The sequence below is a fragment of the Rhipicephalus microplus genome, chromosome X (genome assembly GCF_043290135.1).
Source record: "Rhipicephalus microplus isolate Deutch F79 chromosome X, USDA_Rmic, whole genome shotgun sequence".
Taxonomy (NCBI): domain Eukaryota; kingdom Metazoa; phylum Arthropoda; class Arachnida; order Ixodida; family Ixodidae; genus Rhipicephalus; species Rhipicephalus microplus.
The window spans coordinates 372654935-372667343 of record NC_134710.1 but is presented as its reverse complement, the minus strand read 5'-3'; positions in this window follow the sequence as shown (position 1 = coordinate 372667343).

Sequence of the window (12409 nt, the reverse complement as noted above, 5' to 3'; positions counted from 1 at the left end):
TCTTACAAAGAATTCTTTATGTCAGTGTTTTCAACTCCATCACAGTCTAATGAGGAATTCACTTTGTCTCCGTTGTCTCACTCGGAAGAATACCAAATGTTGAAGTCTTATAGGAGGGAATTGTAGCCCTGCTACTGAATATATACGTAAAAAAATCTGTAGGCCCCAATGACATGCCAAACGAATTTCTCCACAGGTACGCGGAATGGGTTGCTCATTATTTAAAGGCTATTTTTGATGCGCCACTCCAAAATTGTCGAATATCTGAACATTGGCTTAAAGCTAAAGATATACCTGTGCATAAATCTCGTGATAAGAGAATAATTGAAAACTATTGTCCAATATCGCTGACCTGCGTGTGCTGCGAACTCGTGGAGCATGTTGTATCCAAGTCAATTTACGCGTACATTGAAAATGCCAACAAATTTTTCCCCAACCAACATGGATTCAGACAGCGCCTTTCGACAACAACACAGCTTCCTGTAGCAGTTAATGGCTTCGCGTTGAACTTAGACAAAAAGAAACAGATAAATGCCATATGTCTTGATCTTTCGAAAGCATACGATAGAGTGCTACATGCAGAATTGCTCGTGAAGCTAAGAGGTATGAAAATAAATGAAAAAAACAGTGAAATGGATAACCGCGTACCTCCAGGGCAGAAAACAATACGTAGAAGTGGAACATAATAAATCAAAACCATTGAACGTGACGTCAGGTGTTCCACAGGGGTCTGTGTTAGGCCCGGTGCTATTCTTGGTTTATATTAGTGATATTGTCTCTGAAACAGACGAAAGAATCGCGGTGTGACATTTCACTGATGATTGTCTTCTGTATAAAAACATTATTAGCCCGGTAGATAAACAATCGCTCAGTGATGCTGTGAGGGCAGTAGAAAAATGGTGCGACAAATCGAAAACAAACATAAATGAGAATAACACTTTATTGTTGCACGTAACGAAGAAGGTGAATCATGTCCTTGACTTCAATTACGCCTTGAATTTATCGGCACTTTCTATGGTTCATGTGCTGAAATACTTAGGCGTAAACATTTCCAAGAGTTTAAGCTGGTCCTATCATGTTGCAAAAGTGTGTGAAACGGCGGGAAAAAAACTCTGGTTCTTGCGAAGAAAACTGCATTTAGCCTCACAGTCAGTTAAGCTAACTGCCTATTTAACCTATGTACGGCGCACGCTGGAATATGCCAGCATAATCTGGGACTCTTATGAGTCACGTTTCATGCAGAGACCGGAAAGAGTTCAACGTCGAGCCGCAAGCTTCATCCTATCAAAATACTCTCGTACAGATTCTGTCTCCGAAATGCTCAATTTGCTCTATTTGTCCACGATTGCTGAACGCACGTGCATAGTAAGGCTGAAGTTTTTTTTACTATCTCAGTAAAAACAAATTTATCAACAATAGTTACCTGCACTTGATAGCACGAGAAGGTAGAGTATACTGCGAAGAGGGAAGGAGGGTGCCTTCGAAGTGCCTCAGATGTACATATACAGCTACGTCTTTTCTTTCTTCCTAAGAACCATAACAGAATGGAATGAATTGCCGCCACTAACACGAGAAAGCGCCAGTGCAGATGAATTTCAGAATAGTCTTGCACGAAATTAAGGAATATACGCATGTACTCATGTTCTATCTGTGGAAGACTCTGCAATTATTCTTAAGCATTTTGCCTTTATTTTTTTGTCATGTATGTATGGAATATTCTCCTTATGTCCAGCTGTGTATCTTAGTACGTAGTGCTCGGTGATGGTTTGCACCATTGCTGGCGGACTTTGCATGAATGGTGTAGTAAAATTTTATCAACCCATCATCGAAATATTTTTTTGTGTATGCCTACGTTTGTTCCATTTATTGGTTTCTGTTCTTGTTTTATTGTTACCGATTTATTTTTTTTCTTTATTCCTTGAAGTGTTTTTCGTTATTTATTATGTAATGTATGTTTTGCATAGTGCTACTTTTGACCCACCCTGTAACGACCAAGATGCCAAATATTAGTAAATAAAAAATAGAAAATATATCGATGGGTTGTTATTCAATAATAAACGGCTGTCATGCATGTAAATGCCTTCTATTCTAATTACATATACCCAGCTAACGCCTGAGCACCAAGAGAGTCCTACTCTTCTTTCCGAGCAGTCGTCATGGCGGGAAACTACGGAGTTCAAAATTTTGGGGTTAACACATTGGTTAATATTGCATTTACATAATTTTACTTTGAGGCGTCTGGTGTTACATATACGTACATTTATACGTTTCGTGTACAGCTTTTTAAGCAACAATTTGTGACATTGTTGTGACGTTATATATTGTGTAGCAACAATTTATGACGCGTTGCTTGGTCAGTTGGCTGGGATTTATTGCACCGCGGAGCAGCGCAACACTAGAGACACTCACAAAAGAGACGCAAACACAGCGCTCTCAAGTTAGCGCTGCTCTAAGCAAGTACGATGCTCAATAAATACTGATAAGATATATTATTTTCACATTGATGTCTTAATTTTCGCAGGTTGCCCCTACTGAAGTGCACACTAGCGTGAGGTGAAGCTACAGTATCAATTCTGGTGACGTCACGCACTAGTGTAGCTAATTGTGAAGACGTCATGAACCAAAGAGGGATTCCGAAATGAATTTGGTGGATACCAGTTTCTCCTTTTGTAACCGTTTCCCTCTTGCGGGATTGCACAGAAACTGCTTTGCCACAATCACTGTACGTGCTTCGAGCTGTCGCCCTCAGAGCATCCTGATTAGGTCGATTGGAAACGTGACCACTGCGGAAAGGCCTTCATCCCCTGTTTAAATCTCGTGATGGGACGAGCCTGTCTCCCACAAGAGAGCTTTTCTTCCTGAAATATCTACATGGATTTCCTCGAAGCCTCGTGCTACAATTGGGAAAATCGCGTGAATGGCAATTTCAACTGTAGACTTTAGGCTGCTATTTTTATTTATTGATTGCTGCTTTCATGTCGAGCTTTTTCTTGCTTCTACATCACTATGCGTAAATCAATAAAAAGCGCTTTTCTTGCGTATGCATGTTTGTGTGGTTATGTGTGTGTTCGTGCTTCTAGGCATGCAACAGATGTGTTCGTTCTGAAGCAAGGACAAGGGCTGTAGTTGTTCTACGTGGGCTTTGGTTCATTGAAACATTTCGTTGCTCATCTTTTGGCTCCTGCACTGTATATACGTGGTGGGCGGGCGAAGAAGAAAGCGGGCAAGGTAAGGCGAGCGCTCGTGCCCTTGCATTATCTCGTTACTTCTGTGCCTTACTTAATCCACTCATCCTCTCTATCAAATCGCAACCTGTCGGAGCTCTCAGGCCAAAGTGACACTGAGTTCGATGGGTAATTGCAATGGCGAGATCACACGGCACCCATATGAACCATTCCCACGATATTTGCCTAGCCCCATAGTGCCCTCTGGACTTTCTGATCACGGCGAGAGTGCCTCCGTAACAAAATTATGAGGAACACATAAGAAACGCGGGCGCTTGGTACATACACCCTGCTCAACTGTCCGGCGAGGGGGATTCTCTCGTCATGATGGCACCAGAATAGCTAGACTGACACGTACGATATCTCTGTCAACTCTCGCATCGGGTTAGATTTACCTGCTCGCTATGCCGATAATTTCGAGTGACTATAATGATTATGCGCAGGCATCACGTGCAAAGACACTTCATTGGGCACGACGTAAGGAAGAGGAAAAGGAAAGAAAGGCAGCAAGGTCAACCAGAAAAGCGTCCGGTTTGCTATCTTACACCAGAGGAAGGGGAATGAAAGATTAAAGGATATACGAAGATATAAAGAAGGGAACATGCGAAAACATTGCTGCGTTCTGTACTGAACGCAAAATATATGGCGTATCACGTTGCACAATTACGTGGACGAGTAATGGCGTTTTCTGATGCGGATCAGAATAATTTAGAGGAGGTTAGTTGTGTTTTACCAAATTTTAATAACGAAAATTTCTGAAGGCAACACTAAAATTGTACCCGTTTTGCAGTTTGAATGAAATTATGCACGGCATCAAAGACATCCCTGTGCCAGTATCCCAAACCTGAGGCGCCGAAGCTTAGGTTTGGGATGCCGTCAGAGCTTTGGCACCTCAGGAACAAAATTTCTTCTGTTAAGGATAAGCCGATTTTCGAAAGAGGAATAATGAGAAGTCGTGTTCTAACATTGGCATATCAGCGACATGACAGAAAGTAGTGTACAATATTTTCCTATTCTCTGCAGAATCAATAGAGGAGTGATATCGTCCGAACAACCCTGTGTCAGGGTAATTTTAAAGAGACGACGTGGCACCGAAATCTCCTTATCGTCACTTCAGCTTGTTGAGATTGGCTCCAATGAGCCTTCCATGGGAAGTTCAGGTGCTTGTACTTCGTCCATGCTGCTATTTATTCCATCCTATTTGTGTGAATTTCTGATTTTCTATTTCTGATAGCAGTGAAGTATTTTAACACTGGAAGAACCTGTAGTATTAGGAGATCTAGTGATACGGGAGCTAAAGCATCGGTTATTTCGTTTAATTTTAACCCACAGTGACCTGGGACCTACACTTATTTCAGGTGCTTCAGCTTAAGTGGAACTAAAGACCGTAACGCTTTGAGGACACGAGTTATGTGAAGCTGAAAAGGCTGCGCGAACTGAAAGCGAATCTGTTATTATTATCGCCCCGCTCTCATCCATCTGAAGTTTTCGCAGAACAATGATGACATCCATGTGCTCAGTTTCCAAAATCGGAGTGAAATCCTGTAGCCTCACGGCGAACGACCAGTCAAGTGACTCGCAGGCAATTTCCACACCTGCTCTTTTCTGGTCTTCACTTTTATTCCACACATGTTCTTCCTTTCCTGCTCTGTTCATGCTCTTCCTTTTTTTTTGTCTGAGAACCAGGTGGACAAGCAAAATTCCTGTTTCGTTCTTCGTAAAACTCTGTTCATATCACATTAACATAGGGGAATGAGGCGGGTTTGCCTTTAATATAGAGTGGTTTTCGCCAATTGATCTGCTATTTATTATCCCTTGACTAGTGACTCGGAACCCAGTAAAATGCCCTTTGTTGATCAAACTTCGTGGCTTTTGAAAGCTTCTTCATTGTGGCGTATACTATACGCTCATCGATATTGTTGGAAGTATCATTTTCCGCAGGTGCAAGTGCCTCCAAAGAGTCCGTAATTACAACCTACTTTCTTAGCGTCATTGATTGTTTAATAAAGCGTATGGCTAGCAAAACTTCTACGAGCTCTGTTGTTGTTCAAAAGGAGACATGGCCCAGCCGACATGCATATTCTTCACGTACCTATGAAATGATAAATGCTGATGTCGCACTTTTTTCGGTGACGGAGCCATCAGTTTACACGTGCGTATCGCCTCGGTAGCTGTCAAACAGGTGATGTGTGGCGAATTGCAATGTGGCAGTGGTTGGTACTTCATGTTTGCTGCGATCTCCTTTCACTGACCTTTCAATAGTTAATAGCTCAACCAGGGGTGGTTTTGGTCTAGTGGCCAATGTGTCGACACGAAGCCGTGAAAGTTAGTTCTGGTACACATGGTGTATTTGCGCTCCAGCATGGTTCTCAAGTCCTCATACGAGTGGAAGAGAAGGGTGTCGCGTGACTATACGAAAGAGGGGCTGACAGGCCTCCGCATTTCGAATTATAAAGTAGGGTTTTCGAGCCTCTGCCAATGCCAGAGAAGTTGATGTTACCTCTGGAGCCCCAGGCATATGCGTGGGATTCGTGCTTGTAAGAGCTGAAGTTGGTGTAGAGACGTGTGTGACATGTTGTGGAGAAGTGGCACTGAGTAGGCAATCTTCTGTCGAATAAGAATACAATGAACGTGCAGTAGAGACGCTCATTTACCACCCCATCTTCTTCCCGCTATGTGACTAATAACATGTATGGTGCAGTTCACTCTATTTTTTAGATCGGCAGTATGCCGACTCCATCTCAGTTGGCGCTCTCAAGTAATACCAAGGAAGCGATGCTTTTATGCGATTACGATTTTTTGGTCATCGACAAGATGTTACAAGTTTCACACTTTCTTTCACGTGAAGGACAGAACAACCGATTTGCGTGAGAAATTCGCAAGCCTCACTCTTTAAGGCAATTACTTATTTCATTTAGCCCTTGCGGAAGCCGATGCTTGATCACATCCAGAGATTTGTGATACGTCCATATGCATTTGTCACCTGTATACATAGATATGTTCAAGGCTGCAGGGAGCACTTCTGGAAGACCTGCTTTTGCAGCAATAAAAAGAAGCGGCTTGAGAACGGTTCCTTGGGGTACACCTCTGCTCAGGTTGAAGCGACAGCAGACTCAATCACAGATATATTCACTGGGCACAATGGCGGCGTTGCTATGGTTACGTGTTGCGCAGTGGAGCTGGTCTAGGAGTGAGCGGCCGCGGCTGGCGGTGACATCTCTGCCTCCCCAGGTCTTGTGCTGAGCCGTGGTGGACAATATCGGTGCTCTGCTCCACGTTATCAGTTACGCTGTGTTCTCCTGGCAGTTACTATACTCTTAGCAACGTTTTCAAATCCTTTTGTCCATCACGGCGTTTCAACGGTGCGTACAACGAGTGCATATCCATGTGTCGTGCGGCGGATGTCGCAGATGAAGATATTAGTGTTCAGCGAAATTGCGTTGGGCACCATAACGAAGCGGAACGACGACGAACGCCTTGCAGGTCAGTGATGGTTGGGCAGAGCTCCTGCTTCTGACAACGGACGACGCTGTTGAGCCCAGCAAGACACAATGAGGACCATGTGCGCATACGTAGTTTCGTGTTATGTGTGTACAGTAACAACTTGCACGTGCGTATTAAAACACCTTTTCTGTTCTGCTTTGTATACTCTCTCCCAGCATTGCATGTACTCTCACCGTAAGAGCAAACACGTTCAAGTGTCATTTGCACAGTGCTCAAAGTCACCACGGTCCACGATGGAGGAATAGGAGAGATGGCTCAACTGCGCCCGCCCAAGCATACTGGTTTAGCGTGCGCTTCGAGCAGTTTCCGATGGATGGTGCGCGTGCGTGGGGGCCATTGGTCAGCACAACACATAGGGCCCAACGCTGTGAATACTCGCTCTGTGAAGCAATGTAAGCTCATAAAATTATTTTTACGTGCATTATTGCACGTCGTTTAAAAATTTTAGCAACGCTTTTCTGTGCGCAAGCGTCCTAAGTACTTATCTTCAGTGGTTTTGGTGACATTGGGAGCCGACACAACAGTTATAGTAGCCAGCCAGCGCGATTCTAATGACGTCGACCTCTTCTAGTTACTTTGCAATTTGATAGCGGGAACCCTGTGTGGCCTAATGAAAAAGCCTGTAACGTAATAAACGACCCCTCGACCCTAGTCGACGGCACCTCTCGCAAAAATATCCCTTTTCTTCACTGATTAACTTCGGCCGAAAGCAAGTCAAGAGGTTATTTGCCAGTTAAATAATGTTTAAATTGGTGGCGTCTGCATTCCACCATTCAGTAGAGCGATGTATGCACGAAATTCACTGAATAAGTTTCATCGTAGAGGAACAATTTTACGGTTTGTCACTTCTTGGGCGGTGCTTTTTGGTGACCGTGTGTTATATGATAGCTGCGTCGTATTTATGGAATGCGCCAGATATAAATAGTTAATTGCACCGGCTTTGTATAGAAAGCCTACAGGCACTTTTTGAAAGCAAGCAAAACAAGTCTCTTGCCCCCCCCCCCCCCAAAAAAAAATATGTGTCATCGAACTGTGTAGCAGATTGGTGATGAACAAGTGTGATTATGCGTGTCGCACCACGAAATAAGCGCGTGTCTTTTAAAACACACTGTGATTAAAGCTGCAGGTAATTTCTGCACTGTCACACAACAAAGCAAATAGTCAAAGTTGAAAGGGGCGCCTCACAATAGCAACAAAACATACACTTGACAATTTATTTGCATACACTAACATGAAATAGTAACCAAATGAAAACAACCGAACAAAATTAGGCGCAGGCATAAATATTAGCACAATGACAACAACCGATTACATCGTCGCTCGGTTAGACAAGCTCTTTTTGAGCTCTTGCGTTCTGCTTTTCATTTCATTTTTCTTTTGCTTGCAGAGCTGCCTTATGCGCATTGATAGGTAATTGTTCAGAAGGCTGGCCATAACTTCCCCTTTGTGCTCCAGACAAGGAAACTGGAATGTGTATTTTTCCAGCATGCTTTCCAGCACAAGCTCGTATGCGTTTCTGCTCGTTGAGTGCTCCTGAAATGCTGCCTCTTCTGCCAGACACAACCTAAATGTGGCCCGTTTAGGGTGCAATAAGGCGCCTTTGCTTTTGCAGTCTACAAGAGCACTTTCAACGTGCTGGTGCACTTGAGTTTCCTCCACGAGGCTCTCTCAGCACTTCAAACGTGTTGCGTTTTTTAGGAGTTTGTGCCAAACAAACCCACACAAGTACCATATGATGCAGTCGACAGCCTCAGACATTCCAAATGCATTGTCGAAAGCGTCTTTGCACCTAATGTCAGCAGAAACAAGACCACCCAATTTGTTCTTTAACTGCTGGAGCAATGTTTCTACCTTGTCAACTTCCATAAGCACGAGCTTCCAGTCGCTCACTGTAAGCACAGGTGGGCTTTCGGAGGCTTCAACTTCGCAGTTACCAAACTTTGGAGGCTTTATCAAGCTATACACCGACAACATGTTGTATAACTGTAAAAACGTTGGCATTGAAGGGTGGTCGTTCTGGCCTTCTGCCTGTCGGATGATTCCAAAAAAAAAAACGCTCAAGGATATCTTGGTTGAACTTCTCAGAGAGAACGTACCTAAAGTTGCACTCCTTTAAAAGGAACCTGCAGAGTTCAAGTGTTGACAAAATTGTCACACGAAGGCCCTTTGCACTTTGGGCCGTCAAAATGTTGGAAGGAGAAATGGCTCCTGTAGTCACCTCATTTTCTCTCTTGATGAGCCAGTGCGACGATGAAGCTAGAACGCTTAAGTCTCTGCTTCCTAGACGGATACCTTCTTTTGGGATTCTTCGATTGAGAGCATCAAACAGCTCATTAAATCTGAGGCTGAACGCCACTGTGCCCTTCACGTTTTCGAGTCCCTTTGTGCCTCTTTTGGAGTAGAACTCCAGTCCTGATATGGCTATAACTCCAGCCTTTGTATGAATATGGCTTTACCCTTTAGATCGGGTGGTGGCTAGCGCCACCAAGCCGTAATACAACTGAACCAAAAACTAGATTTACTTTTTTGCTTTAAATAGTGAGGTTGAGGACTCGTATTTTGCAGTGAAGTGTTTAGTTTTCACTCGTGTGTTGACTTTGGCCACAAATCAGATAACCTCCTTCTAGTTAATTCTACCCACTTAAAGTCTATTTCACCCTCCCTGTCCCCAATCCGCAGTGCTTTGAATGGCCCCTGAACATACAGCGCCGCCTCTCAGAGGAAGTGCGAAAAGCACGCAAATCATCGGCGCGCACTCAGTACGGCGAGGCGCCGCTGTTCACACACTTCTCCCTATTCCTACACCGTGCCACGGTCGCAGAATGTTGACGCCGGTGAGTTTCCCGTGGAACACGGACACATTGGCCGGACGCTGTGTCAGCCGCGTGGCGGAATGCAACCGTAGAAGGCGCACGACTGATCGTGTTGTCTGTGCAGTTGCTGATCTATTCACGTGAAAACACTCGCTGTTGTCAGTGCATCCAGCGCGCGTTCTCTTTCACTTCCTTTGTTGTCGGTGAGCTGTTACTCGCTGGTAATACTCGGAGTAAATGAGTTCGCTGAAGGTGTCACGCTGGCCCAGAGTGTTGAGCCCCGTTCCATGCTTTGCTAGTCGGAGAGAGAGTCGTGCCTTTGCTTTACATTCGAATGTGAACAAGAAAGGAGAATTTTCCCAGTCAATGTGGCCGACTTGTGCCCTCACCGAGGCAACGTTAATAGTTTTTAACGATTTAGAGTACTTAGTACTCTACTATGGGAGAGCTGAAAGCCGTCCCATCTAGGAAAATTTCCCTAGAATTAGCACCACTGTACACGGGAAGCACAGTAATGGTTCAAATGGGTGCATGAAGTGTTACCAAAACATCATACCCTGTCCATCTGTCATCTCCATGAGCCTCCGTGGGGAAGCAAGTTATGTTGTAGAATATGGACATTTTTCCACATTTGCTTACTTTGTAATTTGCGCAGTGAAAACACTATCGAAACTGTCATTTGGCTCCAAATTCATCCTTTAATTGAAATAATACAAGAATAATATAATATTGAGAGTAGCTCTATAAGACAGTAAAAGTTGTAACAGGCTGTGGGTGCTTTGAGAGAATTCTCCACTTCTAGTGTTGCCAGATCCTACCGAGAAAACAAGTGCATACCCACGGAGGAAGGAAAGGTAAGGAGAGGCCCTGACGTCACTCCGTGTGAAGCCGGGATGAAGCCGGAAGTCAGCCATATTGACTAGGCAAATTCTCCTCGCTTGTTTACATCCGAATGTAAAGCAGAAGGCACGACTCTCTCTCCGGCTCGGAAAGCACGTGGGCTGCGCAGCGCGTGTGTCGTGATGATCCGAAACTAATGGAACGGGGCTCATTACTCTGAGCCTGCGGGACACCTTCAGCGAAATCGCTTCGTCCGAGTAATAACAGGGAGTAACAGCTCACCGACAACGAAGCAACTACGAGAGAACGTGCGCTAGATGCACTGACAACGGCGAGTGCTTTCACGTCATTAATTCAGCAACTGTACAGACAACACGATCGGTCGTGCGCCTTCTACGGTTGCATTCCGCTACGCGGCAGACGCAGCGTCCTGCCACTGTGTCCGTGTTCCGCGTGATACTCACCGGCGTCAGCATTCTGCGACCGTGGTCACTTTGAGCACGGTGCTAGTGACAGAACGCGGTTGCTGTTACGTTGAGACTACATGCAATGCTGGTGGAGAGTGTACCAAGCGGAACAGAAAAGGTGTTTTAATACGCACATGCAAGTTGTTACTGTACACACACAACACGAAACTACGTATGTGCACATGGTCCTCATGGCGTCTTGCAGGGCCCAACAGCGTCGTCCGTTGTCACAAGCAGAAGCACTGCTCAACCGTCACTGACCTGCAAGGCGTTCGTCGTCATTCAGCTTCGTCATGGTGCCCAACGCAATTTCGCTTAACACTAACTGCTTCATCCGCGTCATCCGCCGCACGACACATGGATATGCACTTGTTCTACGCACTGTTGAAACACCGTGATGGACAAGGATTCGTAAACGTTGCTAAGAGTAATGTAACTGCCAGGAGAACACTGCGTAACCAATAACGTGGCGCAGAGCACAGATATTGTCCGCCACGGCTCAGCACGAGACCTGGGGAGGCACACATTCCACCGCCAGCCGCGGCCGCTCACTGCGAGATCAGCTCCACCGCACAACACGTAACCATAGCAACGCCGCCATTGTGCTAGTGAATATGGCCGCCATGATGTCATTTCCGCCACACTTTTTACGCCCCGCGCCGGCTGGGCATGCCCTCTCCTTACCTTTCCTTCCTCCGTGTGCATACCCGTCATTAAGGAAGCCCATATCAAGCATAAACATTGAATTTTACTATTCTTTAAATATCTTTAATTATTGTAGAAACGCCAGGCCTGTGCTGGAAGCACCGCACAGTCAAAGCGAATGCTGGATGAGCACCATTTTTATAACGCGTTGCAAACTCTCTTGGCGCTACTATAATTCAAGCACGATTTCAAAGTACCCACTACTCCAATAATTGATTTGGTGCCTGCCAAAAATAAAGAATTATCTCTTGACCCTTTGTAATGAGTTGGAAGAATTCAGCGACCCACTCATAATGCAATTTCCAAGGTGTTATGCCTACCTACAGAATTCACATTCGGTAACGTCTGGTTGTTATTTCACTCTTCTACACAATACATTGCTCATGCCAACGCGATTCCTTCCCGACATAACCCTTGTATAAGGTTTTTTCGCAAGAGAATTTCCAGCACCGGCATGGCTTAGAAAGAACAAAAAAAAAACAGCATGGCTTGATGTTAGAACACTGGGCACGGAGCTGACCCCGATTTGTACGTTGTCCCAATTTGGATATACTCTTCCTTATTTCGTGTTTTTTTTTTTGTATGTCGTGAGATAGCAGTTACGGACGCCGGTAGCGCGGTGCACAATAATGCACCTTGTTGTGATCTCATACCAGCTGTCGCTTAAAAAAAAGGTTCACTCAAATACTATAGGCACTTTAAGCAGTCGCCTAATTGTTTTGTGGAGCGTAAATATGTGCAACTACTCTTTAAAACTCTCGCCAGGGTAGTCTCCATTTAGCGGGTACATTTACCAGCGCATAATTAACGTGCGCGCGGGAAGCCCCCTTTCCACCTACTCAACTAAATGGGGGTG